The following is a 17,605-nucleotide window of genomic DNA, read 5'->3' as shown; positions in this document are numbered from 1 at the left end:
TTGCCCAGGGAGGCAGTGGAAGCCCCATCCCTGGAGGTTTTTAAAGCCAGGCTGGATGCAACTGTGCACAACCTGATTTCGTGTGAGGTGTCCCTGCCCATGGCAGGGGGGTTGGAGATAGATGATCCTTGAAGTCCCTTTCAACCCTAGCAATTCTATGATTCTAAGTTCCTCCTCATGTTGAGGTGGAGCCTCCTGTGCTGTAGTTTATGTCCATTGCCCAAAAAAGTTTGCAATTAGCAGTAATCACACCTCGGATTAACCTCAGTGGCTATGACACTGCCACTGCTCAAAGTGAGAAGTCCATATGAATTTATTTTCACAGCATTAAGATGGCAATAATGTTTGCCTATGTAACCAGAAAATTACCAATCTCAATCTAATCACACTGGCAAACAAACTTGAAATTCTTGTATACAAGATGAAGCATTATTGCATTACTTCACCTTTGATATAAAAATCCTAAGATGTGAAAGACTACATTTGCCATTTTTTACACAATATATGCTATGCCAACAAAATTAATGCAAAATCAAATGTGTTTGACCCATGTTTATAATGGAAGGATTAAATGGACTTGGAAAATTTCTGTTAAAATAATCTTAAGTGGGAAACGTTTCACCAAATTGATGTTTTATGCCTTCAGTTTTGAAGTATTTCCTTTTTATTGGTTATAAAAGTAAAAATTAATTACAGAGAGGTAGTGAGATATTACAAAGCAGAAGTACTTCATCTCTGCCTGTGAGGCTTTCAGTAATTTCACTTGCCACCAATAAAACTGGCAGGAATTTTGGGCAGAAAGCAAGCCAAAATTTTCTTTTTATGTGATTCCAAAGCCAAATTTTACTGGGAATCCCTTTGCTCATAAAAGTTGTATTTTTAGTTTTTCTTCTGGAGTGGGATGAAAAAGGTTTCCATTAGTTTAGAGGGAGATTTTTAATTTTCTGTTGCTGCTTATATGGAAGCCCATTAGTTAAATAATAGGCTTGAACTCAAATGAAATATCTCTGTGTGTCATGCTATTTCACATTATATGCATACACCACTGAAAAGCTTTGATATAATAAGAGAAACCAATTGATATCTACATGGCATGGGCAGCTGCTCTGAACAGTGATTATCTGAAAATTCAAACCTTTCCTGGGTGTCTGAAATCTTCCATGCACGAATTTCAGTTGCACTAGGTTGCAAATAGTATCATAGTATCAGTCAGGGTTGGAAGGGACCACAAGAATCATCTAGCTCCAACCCCCCTGCCATGGGCAGGGACACCCCACACTAGATCAGGCTGGACAGAGCCTCAGCCAGCCTGGGTTTAAACACCTCCAGGGACAGGGCCTCAACCACCTCCCTGGACAACCCATTCCAGGGCTTCACTACTCTCATGGGGAAGAACCTCCTCCTCACATCCACCCTGAATCTCCCCACCTCCAGCTTCATCCCATTCCCCCTAGTCCTATCACTACCTGAGGTCCCACAAAGTACATTGTGATAATCCCAGTTACACTGCAACAAAATCTGCTTTCTCTAATACCTGTTCAATATCTGAGGGCTTTGTGAAAAGAAGAGAAAATGTAGGCTAGAATGTGACAGGATATTAGTCAGAGAACTTTCACTAATCCATCTTCCTCCAGCTGTCATTACACTGATGACAGTTTTTTTAGGAACTGTTGCTGAGGAATTATAATGCTTTATTATATAATTATCCTTTGATCTCACAATATTTCTACTTCTGAGCCTGGAAGGATGAGGGGAAAGACGTCTTCTAGTAACTTATGAGGCCATCTGAAATTTATTTTAATAAGACCTAAATCCACAACAAATTTTTACACCAAAGTCTTCTAATAAAGAGCTACAATTTTTTTAAGGAAATGCAAAATATTTTATGGAGAGAAAAAAGAATATTTTATTGCAGAAGATGTCTACCTTTTTTTTTTCCCTTTCCTTTAATATTGTACTCTCAAGGATAAATGTTTTGCCACAGCTGAACTTCTAACAAGTTACTTGCAGCAGACACATATGCACATTGTGCTTTGCAACCTTCAAAACCAAAGTGTTTGCTTAACTGTGAAATCAAACCTCATCTGGAAGATGAAGTGCTGCCATTATGTACTTTGGGGTTTCTTTCTGTTGATAGATACTCTAACAAACTAATTCCCTTCAATTAGCTGTGACTCAACAGTAATGCAGGAGAGGTTACTTCTTGGACTGATGGAATATGCAAAGGAATGGGAGATGAGGCCAGAAAATTAACAGCATAAAGCTTTTGCTACATGGCATATATTTGGCACCTACATTCCTATATTTACTTTCTGCTTCTGCTCCAGATGAAATTCTCTGTCTTCCTTATTTCCAGTATTCATTCCAGATGCTTTGAGAAGGTTTAACTGTACCTTAAACACTGAACATTACAGCTGCAAAATCCAGGTGCTCCACTGTTGCTGTACATTTTTCTAGCAACAGCATCTGGATGCTTGGCTGGTTTCATTGTGGAAAGCAGCTGGCTCTAGCAATGCTTGTATTGGCTTTCAAGGAATTGCCTAAGGATCAGTCTGCTACAGGGCTGGCTGGGATATGCTGCCCAAGTGGAGGCCACAGTCCTTTGATAGGCTTGTCATTGTCAAGAATTTGTTCAATTTTCTACCCCTAAGAATAAAATCCTGTTCGAATTTCTCATGATCTCTTCCACATGCAAAGCCCTAGAACAGCACAAAGGAGCTTGTCCAAATTCACTGGAGCTGAGATACATGGAACTTCTAAGGACCCACTGCTTCGACTAACTCACAATCCACATACTGCAGAATATACAACAGAGAACTGCATTGCTGTGTTATGCCAACCTTGTAACCCAAAAGATGACCATGGTGAGTACAAATGAAGAGATTTTAATCTGTAATATAAAAGATCTCTACAAAACAGAACCAAAAATGAACCCTAATACCACAAGGAGCTTAAGTTGTGAAAGGAAATTACCTGGGGGACAAAGACTGGCAGTCTTTTAAGCACGCTTATTATGGCTATTTAGACTTGTGACTGGAACTATTTCACTTAGACATTCAAGAATAGATACGAGGAGTTCAGGAAACCTCTGGTAAAGAGGTGATAGGAGCTGCATAATTAAGAACATTAATAATATTGGCTCTATGGATATAATAGGAGTGGCAAAGGATATTAGCTTTTCCTCAATAATGCATTTTCAATTTTCTTTCTTGTCTGGTTTCTTTTTCAAATTACAGACATTCAATAACAGCAGACACCGTTTTCTTCTCTTCTCAGAGGAAATGGTTGGCAAAACAGTTCTGAGTACATTGTTAATCACAGAGTCACAGAATATTAGAAGTTGGAAGGGACCTTCAGAAATCATCTACTCTAACTCCCCTGCCAGGGCAGGATCACCTAGAGCAAATCACACAGGAACACATCCAGGTGGGTCTTGAATATCTCCAGAGAGGGAGACTACACAGCCAGCCTGGGCAACCTGTTTCAATGTTCCAGCACCCTCACAGTGAAATTTTTTCCCCCTCATGTTTCCATGGAACTTCCTGGGCCTCAACTTCCACCCACTGCCCCTTGTCATGTCTCTGGGCATCACCAAGAGACTGACTCCATCCTCCTGGCACACACCCTTTGCAAATTTACAAACATAAATGAGGTCACCCCTCAGACTTCTCCAAGCTAAAGTGCCCCAGCTCCTTCAGTCTCTCCTCGTAAGGAAGATGTTCCACTCCCTTCATCAATTTTGTGGCTCTGTGCTGGACCCTTTCAAGCAGTTCCCTGAGGTCCTTCTTGAACTGAGGGGCCCAGAACTGGGCACACTCTTCCAGATGTGGCCTCGCCAGGGCAGAGTAGAAGGGGAGGACTACCTCTCTTGACCTACTAACCACAGCCCTTCTAATCCACCCAAGAATGGCAGTGGCCTTCTTGGCCACAAGAGCACATTGCTGGTTCATGGTCAACCTTCCATCCACCAGGACCCCTATTAATGACCCTATATGTGCTCTTTTCCTCCCTTTAATGGCTGGTAATGTTTCTGAGTTTCTCTATTTGTCTTCTTCCATTTCTGGAGCTGGAAAATTCCTGTGCATCACCCTAATTCCAGCAAAGAGGCACACCTAACACTATTAATTCCAAATCACTGGTTTGGAACATCTCCTACACAAACCTTTTATAGGAGCAGAAAAAAAATTGCAGATGTCAACCAACTGCCTGTTCTTCTGCGGTTTACCAGCTTCACAATTTCACGTAGCCTGTAAGGCAACTGCACATGAGCTCAATGTCTAACTGCAAAATGCATAGTTATGCCAAAAATAGGGCTTGATTATTGGTTAATATGTCAGGGAGTGACACCCCACCACCTCCAAAAGAAAGTAAAGAAATAAATCACCACCTAACTGTGATTCTATGGCTTTAGTTGTTTGTTGGAGTATATTAAAAACTCCATGCAGATCCCAGAATGTTAGGGGTTGGAAGGAACCTCCTCCTCAAGCCCAATCCCCCTGCCAAAGCACAGAACTCTTGGTTGGGACAATGCCATTACCATTTTGAGAAAGGCAACAACCTGTACAAATTCCCAGACCAGATTTATGAGTAATTTCAAATTATGACTGATTAGTAACAAAGAAGCAAGGAATAAGTGCAGAGAGGACCTGCCCCAAAACTTGTGTTAAGGTTATTTAGAGTATTCCTGTGTCTGGAGTTTGGTATTTGTTGACTGTGGGCATTTAGGTCAAATATTCACAAGGTCATTCTCTTTTCTTTAGCATTTCTGACCTTGAATCACCACAAATAGAGGCAGACTCGGCTTTTAGGACCTCTGAATACATACTCAGGACATAAAGATTTTTCCATTAACTACATCCTGCTTTTGAATTCCTCACTGAATAATTTTTTCCAGACAGTTCAGTACCAAGGATATCTGCTGGTGTTCCAAGTGAGGTAATAACTTACATTACCTGTATTTCTCCCTAATGCTGAAAACAAGAAATTTTGTTTGGTATATCAACAATATTCTAATGCACTTTGTACCACTGATGATTGTCCTCATCAATGTTCATAAATATGTAAAAGGTGAGTCCCCAGAGGACGGAGTCAGGCTCATCTCAGTGGTGCCCAATGACAGGACAAGGGGCAATGGGTGGAAGTTGAGGCATAGGAAGTTCCATGTAAATATGAGGAAGTATTTTTTCACTGTGAGAGTGACAGTGCACTGTAACAGGCTGCCCAGAGGCATTGTGGAGTCTCCCTCTCTGGAGACATTCAAAATTCAACTGGATGCATTCCTGTGTAATCCAGTGTAGATGATCCTGCTCTGGCAGGGGGGTTGAACTGGATGGTCTCTTCCAGCCCCTGAAATTCTGTGATTCTATGATGTTCTCTGATGACCCCATAAAATACTTCATTACTGTTTTAATGAAAGGTTATCCTATGGAAACTACAAAGAGTATGGATTAGTATATTACTCATTATTTCTCCAATTTTTTCTGAATCTGCTTGGGACTTCTCAGGTGAGGTGAAGAGAGAAAGCAGCCACTCACAACTACTCATCTTCTGTTCAATTAAGTAACCATGTGATAGCCAGAATATCACCACATTTTCATCATTTCATTTAAAAATAGGCTGGGAAAACTTCCTTAAACCTAGGAAGCAGAAGAACAAAGAGCAAGAACTCTTTTCCATCTATTCATATGCCTGGAATAGTGAAGTAGGAAACAATTCATGTCTTTTGATACAGTCTGTTGCCCAAAACAAGATCAGACCTACTCTTGTTGCAATGGAAGTGCAGAATTGTGTGTCTGTACCACTTCCAAATCTTTCAGGCCACATGGATCTTCAATGAGAAAGTGCAGCTAGTATTGAACTGGCATCATGTAGAGACAGTCCTTTAAACAGGGAGGTCGTGGATCTGAGCCCACTGAGGCAGTGATCCAAAATAGACTCAGCCCAAGTGTCTCAGCTGAATTGTGTAGTAAAATCAGCCTCCAGGGAGTCAGTATTTTACAGTGAATGCCTTGTGCCCATTAGGGCAGAAGCAGTGTCATGACACATGCCAGAGGGCATTCTGATTCAGCACTAGACATCAGCTAAGACTCAGTGCTGGCAAGACCAAATATGGGGAAAGTAGAGCAGAAACCCAAATGACTCTGCAGGAGCCAAACTAGTTCTGGCATGGCTGTTACTGACATAAAGTTCGCAAGCCTGCCTCAACAAATCTGGTTCTTTGCAGACACAAAGACAGAAGCTATCCCTATAGCTCTTTCCATTGGCCACATAAACTTTTCTATTGTTTATGGTTTCTAGCCTATATTTATCGACCAGGGATTGCTTGGCAGGCTGCAAGTTGATATGGACAAAAACTTGCCTGGAACCATTTGAACAGTTTAACAGCTTAGATGGTGTAATTTCACTGTGTGGTAATATTACCCATTGCTGCTCAATTTGCTACTATAGATGCTGCATATTTTCTACTTTTTTTTTTCTTTTCCATTAGCACAGCTCTGTATTATTCAGGTTAGTGGAAAGCTGAATGCAGTTCACATTAGGCAAATAGCTGCTCTTTCCATATGGTATTACTTGATCGTGCTGTTTTGCTTTCATGTAGCCAGGCCAATTGAATTAGAGGGCTGTGTGGAAGGGAGGGGGGAAATCAGGGGGGGGGAAATCGGGGGGGGGGGGGGGGGGGGGGGAAGAGAAAGACAGAAAAAAATGAAAAAAAATAATATCTACAGCTTTTTGCTATGACAGAAAGTACCTTTTTTACTGAAGTAGAACAGACATAGCCAGTACGTTATTAAAATACTCTCTGTTATTTTACCCTTCCAATGTGCTGTAGAGAAACACCAGAAAATAGAACTCAGCAGCTTGGCTAATGTGAAAAGTTGCAGCTGTCTTTTTCCTTTTTCCTCTGTAGAGTGGACAAAATAAGGCAATAACATATTTTTATATATATATAGTCCTTCAACACTTAGTCTTTTAATATTTAGATATATGTTTACTCTTTTTTTTCCTATTGTAATAACTCAGTATGATAGTAGTGGAGAAATAATGTAAGCACTGGATAGCAGAGTGCTTCCCTGTCTAGCTTCTTGTGGCTGAAGACAAAAAAAATATCAGAAATGCATAGCTGCTGCCCCGTTTCAAAAGGATTTTGTGCAGCCTTTTGAGTCTCCTCATTTGATTCATGTGATATTTGGACAAAGAATAATTTTCTGAACCCACAGCAGTAAGAAGAGTTTCAAATCACAATAACTTTCAAGGCATAGTTGAAATGGACTTTGGACTAAATTTGAAGCAATGCACAAGGTAAATTTTATGTCCAAGACAGTAAAGATTTGCTGAAGGTGACGCATTTCTTTCAATTCTTCAGTAGTTTATGGGATTAAAGAATGTGAATTTACATTAGATTTAATTAACTATTGGTGCAAATTAAACATGGCCTCTCTAAAATCATTCATTTGCAGACCAATGACTGAAACAGCACTCCATCTATTCCCTTAATAGTCTATTTTCTGATTCTTGTCTTGATTTCCATGTTCCTAGTGGGTTTGAAACCTATCAGTGGTAGCCACTTAAAAAGCATCTGCAGGATAATTTTGGCGGTCAGGGTTTTTAATCACAAAAATAACAGAGATTCAAATGTGAAAAGCTTATTCTATGAACAAATTGTGCAGAAAGTACCCAAAATCCCTTGGATTCTATATAGTGGCAAATGAATGATAGTGCTGTGTCAACATGTCTCATTTCTGCAGCTTTAATATCAACATTTGCTTAAAAGAACCTCCCCAGATCTCAGTGGACGAGTTGTTCTCTCAGGTAGGTGAAAATTAACAGAGGAACAGAAGTATATGCTATGTACAGAGGTGTTGATATGGATTAAATGTTTGGGGAATGTTTAGGTGTACAAGAAACTTGCTGAAATCAAAATAAATACAGTGCAATGTAATCTACAAAAAGCACAAATGCCTGGTTTTGTGGTGGGCATCCTGCTCACTGGCAAGGACAATTTTACAAGATCTACTTGATCTGATTTTAATACAATTTTTTTTCCTTGGCTTTTGATGCAGCAAATAATAAGGAACTTAGCAATAGTATGCATTCTTTGCAGCAAGCTGGGGAGATACTCAAGGGATTGGTGTATAATAAATTACCTACAGCAGATGTTGCTTACCTCAGGGGAACAAGGTATGAACTAGAAGACATTCTGGAAGAGATTCTACCATATGGATGTAAACCTTAAAACCCTTCCAAGTATGAAATTCCCACAGGCTCACATCGTAGATCCATATGTGCAGAAATGGCAGGACAGGTTCTCTTTTCTAAAATGTGTTAGGTCCAAAAGAATATATTGCAGAGGTTGGAGTACATCTGCTACAAAGACAAGCTGAGGGAACTGGATTTGGTCAGCCTGGAGAAGAGGAGGCTCTGGGGAGATCTGATAGCCTTACAGTACCTGAAGGGGGCCTACAGGAAGGATGGAGAGAGACTGCTTACGAAGGCCTGCAGTGATAGGATGAGGGGCAACGGTTTTGAGCTGGAGAAGAGCAGATTTAGATTGGATGTTAGGAAGAAGTTCTCCACTATGAGGGTGGTGGAACACTGGAACAGGCTGCCCAGAGAGGTGATTGAAGTCCCTTCCCTGGAGATATACGAGGTAAAGCTTGACAGGGCTCTGGGCAGCCTGATCTAGTTGGGGATGTCCCTGCTGACTGTGCCGAGGTCACACTAGACATCCTTTGGAGGTCCCTTCCAGCCAGGACTATTCTATGATTTCTACATGGAATCAGGATGGTCATTTTCACTGTTGGTGAACAGGAAGTAAAACTACATTCACTTATCTAAAGAGGGCAAAATCAGTTTTTCTTTAACAGAAGATCTAGTCTGGGAACTATCAATCCTATATATTTAGCCTGTAAATGAATGAAAGTAGAACAATTTATCATCATGATTCTGTAGAAAAAAAAGCAAATCTGTTTTTTTACTTTAAATTCTCCCATGGTAAGAAGAGGCAATGTGTTGGAGATAATGTTTGAAAAGCTAAATGAATTAATGGAATAATATTTAGGGAAGGGAATGGTAATTCCTTAAGCCTTGCTGCAAGATCATGTTTTTCCTGGACTGTATAGGTAACACTAGAGTCGTTAAATAACATTATTGAGAATAAAATTAAAATATTAGTAAGGTTCAAACATGTGCTATAAACTGGCTGAAACTGTAAACTCCCCTGAGAGCAGAAATCTGCATCTTTTCCTTTCTAATTGTGTAGTCATACTCCAGAGATTTTCACTTTTCTGTAAGTTATTAGCTATTGAGAGAAGCAGAATGGCAAAACTGGCAGAAGCAGAGTATGAGCTAACTCTTGCACACTGACATAATATTAAGTCCTACATTTGACTTCTGCTAACATTTGTGAAGTATACATGACTGTTTCACCTCATCTCTACCTCTAAAATGCATTTTGGAAACAATATATCAAGTGTGTAAAACAAAATCCCTTTGAAAGAACTTACCAAGATTGTTTTAACAGATTCTTTTATTTTTTATCACTGACTTGAAACAATGTGGGAGAGAAAGCTGAGCTTGTCTTAAAAAAATAAATAAAATAAAAGGAAATTAGTATCTTAAGACCCAAATACATAATAGTCTCCTTACAGATAAAGAATTTGTGACAAGGGATCACCAACCTCTGTTGCCTGTGGAACAAGATACAAAAAACTGCTTTGGAATTTAACAACTTGCATGACTTAGTCTATATGAATGTCAGGAGATTTAGAATCATAGAATCAATAAGATTGGAAAAGACCTCAGAGATCATCAAATCCAGCCTGTCACCCAGCACCTCATGACTAACTAAACCACAGCTTTAAGTGTCGCATCCAGGCCCCTCTTGAACACCTCTGGGTACGGTGACTCCAACACCTCCCTGGGCAGCACATTCCAATGGCCAAGTTCTTTCTGTGAAGAACTTTTCCCTCACCTCTAGCCTAAACTTCCCCTGGCGCATCTTGAGACTGTGTCCTCTTGTTCTGGTGCTGGTTGCCTGGGAGAAGAGACCTTTTGTAACAGCGATCTTCTAATTCAACACCTGACTGTCTTTTTAAGAGTAGTAGTTATCTTGGAGGAGAGAACATGGTACCTCATAGCCATGATGGAAGCACAGTCTGTTAAAGTTCTGGAGATCTGACCTCTTGGGTTTAAGTACAAATAAATCACTGAGCTCCTAAAAGCTTTGATTAGTGGTTTGGGCATTTTTTTGTGCACTGTTGCATGCCCTATCGTACAGCAAAGTATGAAAAAAGACAATGACTTGTGTCTTCAAAAATGGATATATTTGGACAAAAGCATCTGAAAGACTGTATCTTGCTTCTGGAATTAGTGCAGCAAAGTTAAGAGACTATAAAACTCGGTGTCAGCCCTCAATTTTATCTCTGTGGCTTTCCCAGGTTAGGCAGCTTCGCTCCTTTTTCCCACTCCTTCAATTGCTCCTTACATTGGTTAGCCAGAGGAAAGAACAAGTCTTACAAGTTAAAAGATATTACTTCTCACCCCTCTTCCTTCCCAATCTACCACTGAATTTTTAGATAAGAATCAAAGCTTCAAGGCTGGTGAGAGGCCTTGAGCACAAGCCCTATGAGGAGAGGCTGAGGGAGCTGGGATTGTTTAGCCTGGAGAAGAGGAGACTCAGGGGAGACCTCATTGCCCTCTACAACTACCTGAAAGGTGGTTGTAGCCAGGAAGGGGTTGGTCTCTTCTCCCAGGCAAGCAGCACCAGAACAAGGGGACACAGTCTCAAGCCGCGCCATGGGAGGTTTAGACTCGAGGTGAGGAGAAAGTTCTTCACGGAGAGAGTCATTAGTCATTGGAATGTGCTGCCCGGGGAGGTGGTGGAGTCACCATCCCTGGAGGCGTTCAAGAGGGGATTGGGTGTGGCACTTGGTGCCATGGTCTAGTCATGGGGTCTGTGGTGATAGGTTGGACTCGATGATCCTGGAGGTCTCTTCCAGCCTTGGCAATACTGTGATACTGTGATCAGCATTCTACTTTTGTATTTGTTTCTTGCTTTCTCACAAAGAATTCTGTTCCTATTTATAGCCAAAGAGATAACACATTACCTCCTAAGCTACATGAGAGCGAGTCCATTAGGAAGAAAAGATTAATCCTCAAAACATTAATTCTGAAGAAAATAGAGAGAAGAGTGACACTAGAGTGGCACCTACTAAATACATCAAGAAAATTATATTTTAAACTTGATTTCTGAACAAAAATATGTATTATTAATTCTTTGTTTTCCTGAAGAAAATGTCAGTTGCTTAAAAAAACTACTTTCATTTACATTTTCCTGGTAGTACTGTGTTGCTTATTTTCTTCTTAACAAAGTAAGCATAACACATTTTTCCTTGTAAACTAGAATAATGAGGTGTCTCTATATGTATGTATGTATGTACAGAGATTTTAAAACAAATATGTTTATTGCTTACTAACCTCCTAGGATTCATTATTATACCTAATAATAAGTCTTAAGGTTGTGCATTTGAATAGATTAGAATAGAATAGAATAAACCAGGTTGGGAGAGACCTTCAAGATCATCGTGTCCAACCTATCATCCAACACCACCCGACCAACTAACCCATGCAACCAAGCACCCTGTCAAGTCTCCTCCTGAACACCTCCAGTGATGGTGATTCCACCACCCCCTCGGGCAGCCCATTCCAATGGGCAATCACTCTCTCTGTGTAAAACTTCCTCCTGACTTCCAGCCTGAACCTCCCCTGGCGCAGCCTAAGACTGTGTCCTCTTGTTCTGGAAATTTGGAGGATTCCAAATTTCTGGCATCTTTTGAAAAGCTCACAGAATGTTGCTGGTGAGGTCTTTCCCCTCGCTCAAGCACTATTTGCACTATTTGCAGGCTGGATGAGGCTGGATGAGGCTGGATGAGGCTCTGTCCAGCCTGGTCTAGTGTGGGGTGTCCCTGCCCATGGCAGGGGGGTTGGAACTAGATGATCCATGTGGTCCCTTCCAACCCTGAATGAAACTATGAAACTATGAAACTATGTCTGTCTATAATTATAATAATGAAGAGACATGTGTCTACTTTTTCTGGTAACAATATTATTATGATACTTCTCTGACTCCTTCTATGTAAGACTGACCCAGCATAAAAATAATCAAAGTGCAGAGTTTAAGCTCTATATATTTTTTAGTTACAAGACCAATCATTTCCCTCCCTTTCCTTCAGAAAGGGAACTTCACCGAGCCTATGGTAAGAACTTTTAACTAAAATACTTACCTTGCAGATTTAGAATAGAATAGAATAGAATAGAATAGAATAGAATAGAATAGAATAGAATAGAATAGAATAGACCAGACCAGACCAGACCAGACCAGACCAGACCAGACCAGACCAGGTTGGAAGAGACCTTCAAGATCATTGTGTCCAGCCTATCACCCAACACCATCTAATTAACTAACCCATGCAACCAAGCACCCCATCAAGTCTCCTCCTAAACACCTCCAATGTTGGTGACTCCACCACCTGTCCGGGCGGCCCATTCCAATGGGCAATCACTCTCTCTGTAGAATTTCTTCCTAACCTCCAACCTAAACTTCCCCTGGCTCAGCCTGAGACTGTGTCCTCTTTCTTTTTCTGGTGTTGGTTGCCTGGGAGAAGAGACCAACATCCACCTGTCTACAACCTCCCTTCAGGTAGTTGTAGAGAGCAATACGGTCACCCCCGAGTCTCCTCTTCTCCAGGCTAAGCAGCCCCAGCTCCCTCAGTCTCTCCTCATAGGGCTTGTGTTCCAAACCCCTCACCAACTTTGTTGCCCTTCTCTGGACTCGTTCCAGCAAGTCAACCTCCTTCCTAAACTGAGGTACCCAGAACTGGACACAGGACTCGAGGTGTGGCCTAACCACTGCAGTGGACAGGGTCAGAATGACCTCCCTGCTTCTGCTGGCCACACTGTTCCTGATACAGGCCAGGATGCCATTGGCCCTCTTGGCCCCATGGGCACACTGCAGGCTCATGTTCAGCCTACCATTGCCCAGTACCCCCAGGTCCCTCTCTGCCTGGCCATTCTCCAGCCACTCTGGTAGCTTATTTTTATTCCTAGTTAGAAAAGTGTTACCTTCTACTTTAGTACCTGAGGGGAAAACCAACCAACTAACCAAAGAAAAATCTCCACAAAAACATTTAATTTCTGTAAATTTAATTTGATTCCAAAATATTACTGCAGAAGTGTCAACATAATTAGGTCAAGTGGTGGCAATAAGCCCAACAGAATTAAACAACTCATCTCATGTTTTGCCATGAGATACTTCAACTGCAGGTTGCAGTTGAAATTTTGTTAAATTTATGCCAGTTAGTTTAGTACATTGAAAACAAGAACATTTTTAATTTTATGTAATTCATACTTTAGAGATTTTTGTCTTTAAGATGTCAGATCATTAGCTCTACCCTCCCTCCCTTCTTTTCCTGAAGCAGTTGAAGACAAAATCTGTCCAAATTCAGCAGCCTCTGAAAATGAAACAGAATAAAAATGTTGGAAAGATGTCAAATTTGAAATTGCCTTGGCCATAAGGCATATTTTTGTTAATCAGATAGGGTAATTCTATCAGCTAATATAAATCATACAGTTCCACTGGCATGTGGAATATGTTTTTTACAAGCTAATTCTTCACATTTGCACCATTTACTATCAGCAATCTATTTCCAAACGTCTTTTATATAAATACATATAGACATACACATAAACATCCAAGTACTTGCACATATGTGGTTGGCTCATATTTTTACTTTAAATGGGATAACGTTTAGGGAACATAAACCACAGTGAGTAAAACTATAGTTATGTCTCTACTTCTCTGACAGGCACTAATATTAAGGTTATTTCCTCAGTCTCTACTCTCAACCTCTGCTCAGACACTGAAGAGACACCCAGAAACTCATCTTCCCTGAAGAAGGAATCCTGACCTTCTCTCTCAAACTGGATAAAGAAAGGAGCAAACACATTCAGGATCCCACTTTGGATTGAAAACTTTGGCTTTAATATCATAGTATCATAGTATCATTCAGGGTTGGAAGGGACCACAAGGATCATCTAGTTCCAGCCCCCCTGCCATGGGCAGGGACACCCCACACTACATCAGGCTGGCCAGAGCCTCATCCAGCCTGCTCTTAAACACCTCCAGGGACGGGGCCTCGACCACCTCCCTGGACAACACATTCCAGGGTTTCACCACTCTCATGGTGAAGAACCTCCTCCTCACATCTAGCCTGAATCTCCCCACCTCCAGCTTCATTCCATTCCCCCTAGTCCTATCACTACCTGACATCCTGAGAAGTCCCTCCCCAGCCTTCCTGTAGGCCCCCTTCAGATACTGGAAGGCCACAATTAGGTCACCTCGGAGCCTTCTCTTCTGCAGACTGAACAGCCCCAACTCCTTCAGTCTGTCCTCATAGGAGAGGTGCTCCAGCCCTCTGATCATCCTTGTGGCCCTTCTCTGGACACCTTCCAGCACCTCCACATCCCTCTTGTAATAGGGGCTCCAGAACTGGATGCAGTACTCCAGGTGGGGTCTCACTCTGAAAGGCAGTGCAGAGAGAAATTATTTATCCTGCCTCAGAAATATGATTAGTAGTTTTGAACTTTGTCAAATGCATAGCCTGAGGTGGATGATAATGTAAGATCTATGCCAAACCCATTAGCATCAAGATTAATTTCTTTTTATTAGTTCCAGTGATCTCTGGATCAAAGTGCAGCAGAAAGTCAGCAGCATGAACTCTCCATGTCCTGCAATTCTTGTGGGAAGCTGCTTCAGGTACCCTATGACAGAGATACTCACTCAGAAAACGGTATGGGAGACTACTGATCTTCCAAACCATCTTAAGTTTTTCTATTCTTGTATGTTTACTCAGCATTGTTATATTCTTTCTATGTGTTTTATTATGGATTATCTGTAAACATGGAAAATTACAATATTTAACAAGGATCTGGAATGTTACATACGTTCTGATCAATAAGATGCATGATAAGGTTCTTTCTCACCAAGGTGCATCATTACACTTTGCATGTGCTTATTTCAGCAGAATTTTGGGTGACTACAGAGAGACTAAAATTGGGAAAGGATGAAAGACCACAGAAACTGAAAAAGTGGAATGAGGAGTAGTATCATAAGGACCAAAAGGCAGATGTGGCTCAGTTGGTAGTGCATCAGACCCTTAATGGGAAAGTTGTGAGTTCAAGCCTGCAGTGGGCAGTAACGTCCTCCCTACTCTAGTCATGAGGTCTGTGGTGACAGGTTGGACTTGATGATCTTTGAGGTCTCTTCCAACCTTAGTGATACTGAATACTGAAATTCTGACTGAAATTTATGAGTATCTTTATTTAAAACCTTGATTCTGCAGCAGTTAAGCAAGTATGAAATATAATACTTGCATGCACTTTCCATGATTCTCTTGATTGACTGGAAATGCTCATAGTTGTGTCAAGTCTTCTCAAGAAAGTTACATGCTGGGATTGTTTAGCCTGGAGAAGAGGAGGCTCAGGGGAGACCTTCTTGCTGTCTACAACTACCTGAAGGGTGATTGTAGCCAGGGGGGTGTTGGTCTCTTCTCCCAGGCAACCAGCACCAGAACAAGGGGACACAGTCTCAAGCTGCACCAGGGGAAGTTTAGGCTTGAGGTGAGAAGAAAGTTCTTCACAGAGAGTCTTTAGCCATTGGAATGGGCTGCCCAGGGAGGTGGTGGCGTCACCATCATTGGAGGTGTTTAGGAGGAGACTTGATGGAGTGCTTATCATAATATCATAGTATCAGTCAGGGTTGGAAGGGACCATAAGGATCATCTGGTTCCCTGGAGGTGTTCAAGAGAGGATCAGATGTGGCACTTGGTGCCTTGGTTTAGTAGTCATGAGGTGTTGGGTGGCAGGTTGGACTTGATGATCTCTGAGGTCTTTTCCAACCTTATTGATTCTATGATTCTATGAACCCAAATCATTGCTGGCAATCTGCATCCACATTCTTTCTGCTGATAATGATAATGGTGTTAAACTGATGCTAGTGTGGGGAGGAGGTGGCACAATAGAAGACATAGAAAAGTAAAATATTTAAATTGTTGAAAGGACTCTAAAAGGATAGGTTTCATTTTTCTTTTCTAGAATTCATTTCTGCAAACAGGTCACATAAATACTTCAGACAGAAAGCAATAATTACATCACAAGAAAGCAAAAAGTAAATACTGTTAGAAGTTTTGGAAAATGTCCCATCAGTCTCCCAGTTTAATTCTAAAAGTGAATAAATATTTAGCTTTGGGAAGAGCTTTCCTTATTTATAAGAAAATATACTCTTCCTCTAAGAAAATACAAGACAATTTGCAAATCAAAAGGAATAACACAGCTACTACAATATGAAATAAAAATGTCTGAAAATTTCCTTCCTCCTCCAGAATTTTTCTTTCCTACAGCAGCCATTTTGCTTTTTCTTCCGACCTCTTCTCATGAATGGATTAGTTCAACTTGTAAAGGCATATCAGAGCAACAGAATTTTCACCATCAGAGCTTATATCCTCTGCTCTCGAGACCCACAAGTTTCTGATCTGATAGCCTGAATTAGGAAAAAAGTCTCTTTCTCCTATTTCTGTGGAATCAGTTACCTGCTCAAATGTACATTGAAATCCTTTACACACCTTTTCTCTTGATAAAACTTGCACTTGTTTCCAAGTTCTGAGTGTGTCTGGTAATTTACTCGGGGGGTATATTTTCCAGTTTGTTGGGGTCCAAATCCAACCCACAACGTGCATACAAATAATCAGCACTAAAATGGAATGGAATGGAATGGAATGGAAAGGAATGGAATGGAATGGAATAGAATAGAATAGAATAGAATAGAATAGAATAGAATAGAATAGAATAGAATAGAATAGAATAGAATAGAATAGAATTAACCAGGTTGGAAGAGACCTTTGAGATCATCGAGTCCAACCTATCATCCAACACTATCTAATCAACTAAACCATGGCACCAAGCACCCCATCAAGTCGTTTCCTAAACACCTCCAGTGGTGGTGACTCCACCACCTCCCTGGGCAGCACATTCCAATGGCCAATCCCTCTTTCTAATAATGTTCATTCACAGGAGAAACTAAATTTTATGTATTTTTCTCACAATTTGTGAGAAGTGACAATAATGATTAAAAATCTAAATTGATTTTGAAAGGCTTAGAGCATTGAGCAGCCTATCTTATCCTCAATTTTCCCATAATACTCGGAAGAAATCTGAATCCGGAGTGTTTTGGAAACTGTGACCTTCTCTTTATGGAATTGTGATGGGAGACATTCAGAGACACTTAAAATCTAGTTAGCATATCTCATTAAAAGCCAAAGGGAGCTGGAAAGAAAACTGTCTTACATACACAAAAAGACTGATGGACCAATGTAAGATCTAGGAAGGCATATTAAATTTGGTGAGGAAACTCTTGAGACACAGTGAGAAGTACCATCCATGCTTTCTCTTTCACCCAACTGCTTTCTAGGTATCTACTTTTGCACATGTGAGTGGAGGGATGGAGGTTGAATTTGGTTTCCTGAACTATACCCAATCTTTCTCTCTGCTGAGC

General features: G+C 40.8%; 1 non-coding gene across 1 annotated transcript; it reads right to left on the bottom strand.

Moving 5' to 3' along the window:
• Window positions 1-220: 220 nt before the first annotated feature.
• Window positions 221-297, bottom strand: LOC137461134 (U4 spliceosomal RNA). Its single transcript, XR_010993244.1, has one exon. It is a non-coding gene; the product is annotated as a U4 spliceosomal RNA (small nuclear RNA).
• Between the last annotated feature and the right edge of the window lie 17,308 nt (window positions 298-17,605).

This window comes from Melanerpes formicivorus, unplaced genomic scaffold (genome assembly GCF_026170545.1).
Source record: "Melanerpes formicivorus ecotype bairdi unplaced genomic scaffold, bMelFor1.0.p_v2 SCAF_3, whole genome shotgun sequence".
NCBI lineage: Eukaryota > Metazoa > Chordata > Aves > Piciformes > Picidae > Melanerpes > Melanerpes formicivorus.
Note: the sequence above shows the minus strand (reverse complement) of the source record. Positions and strands in the feature narration are given on the sequence as shown.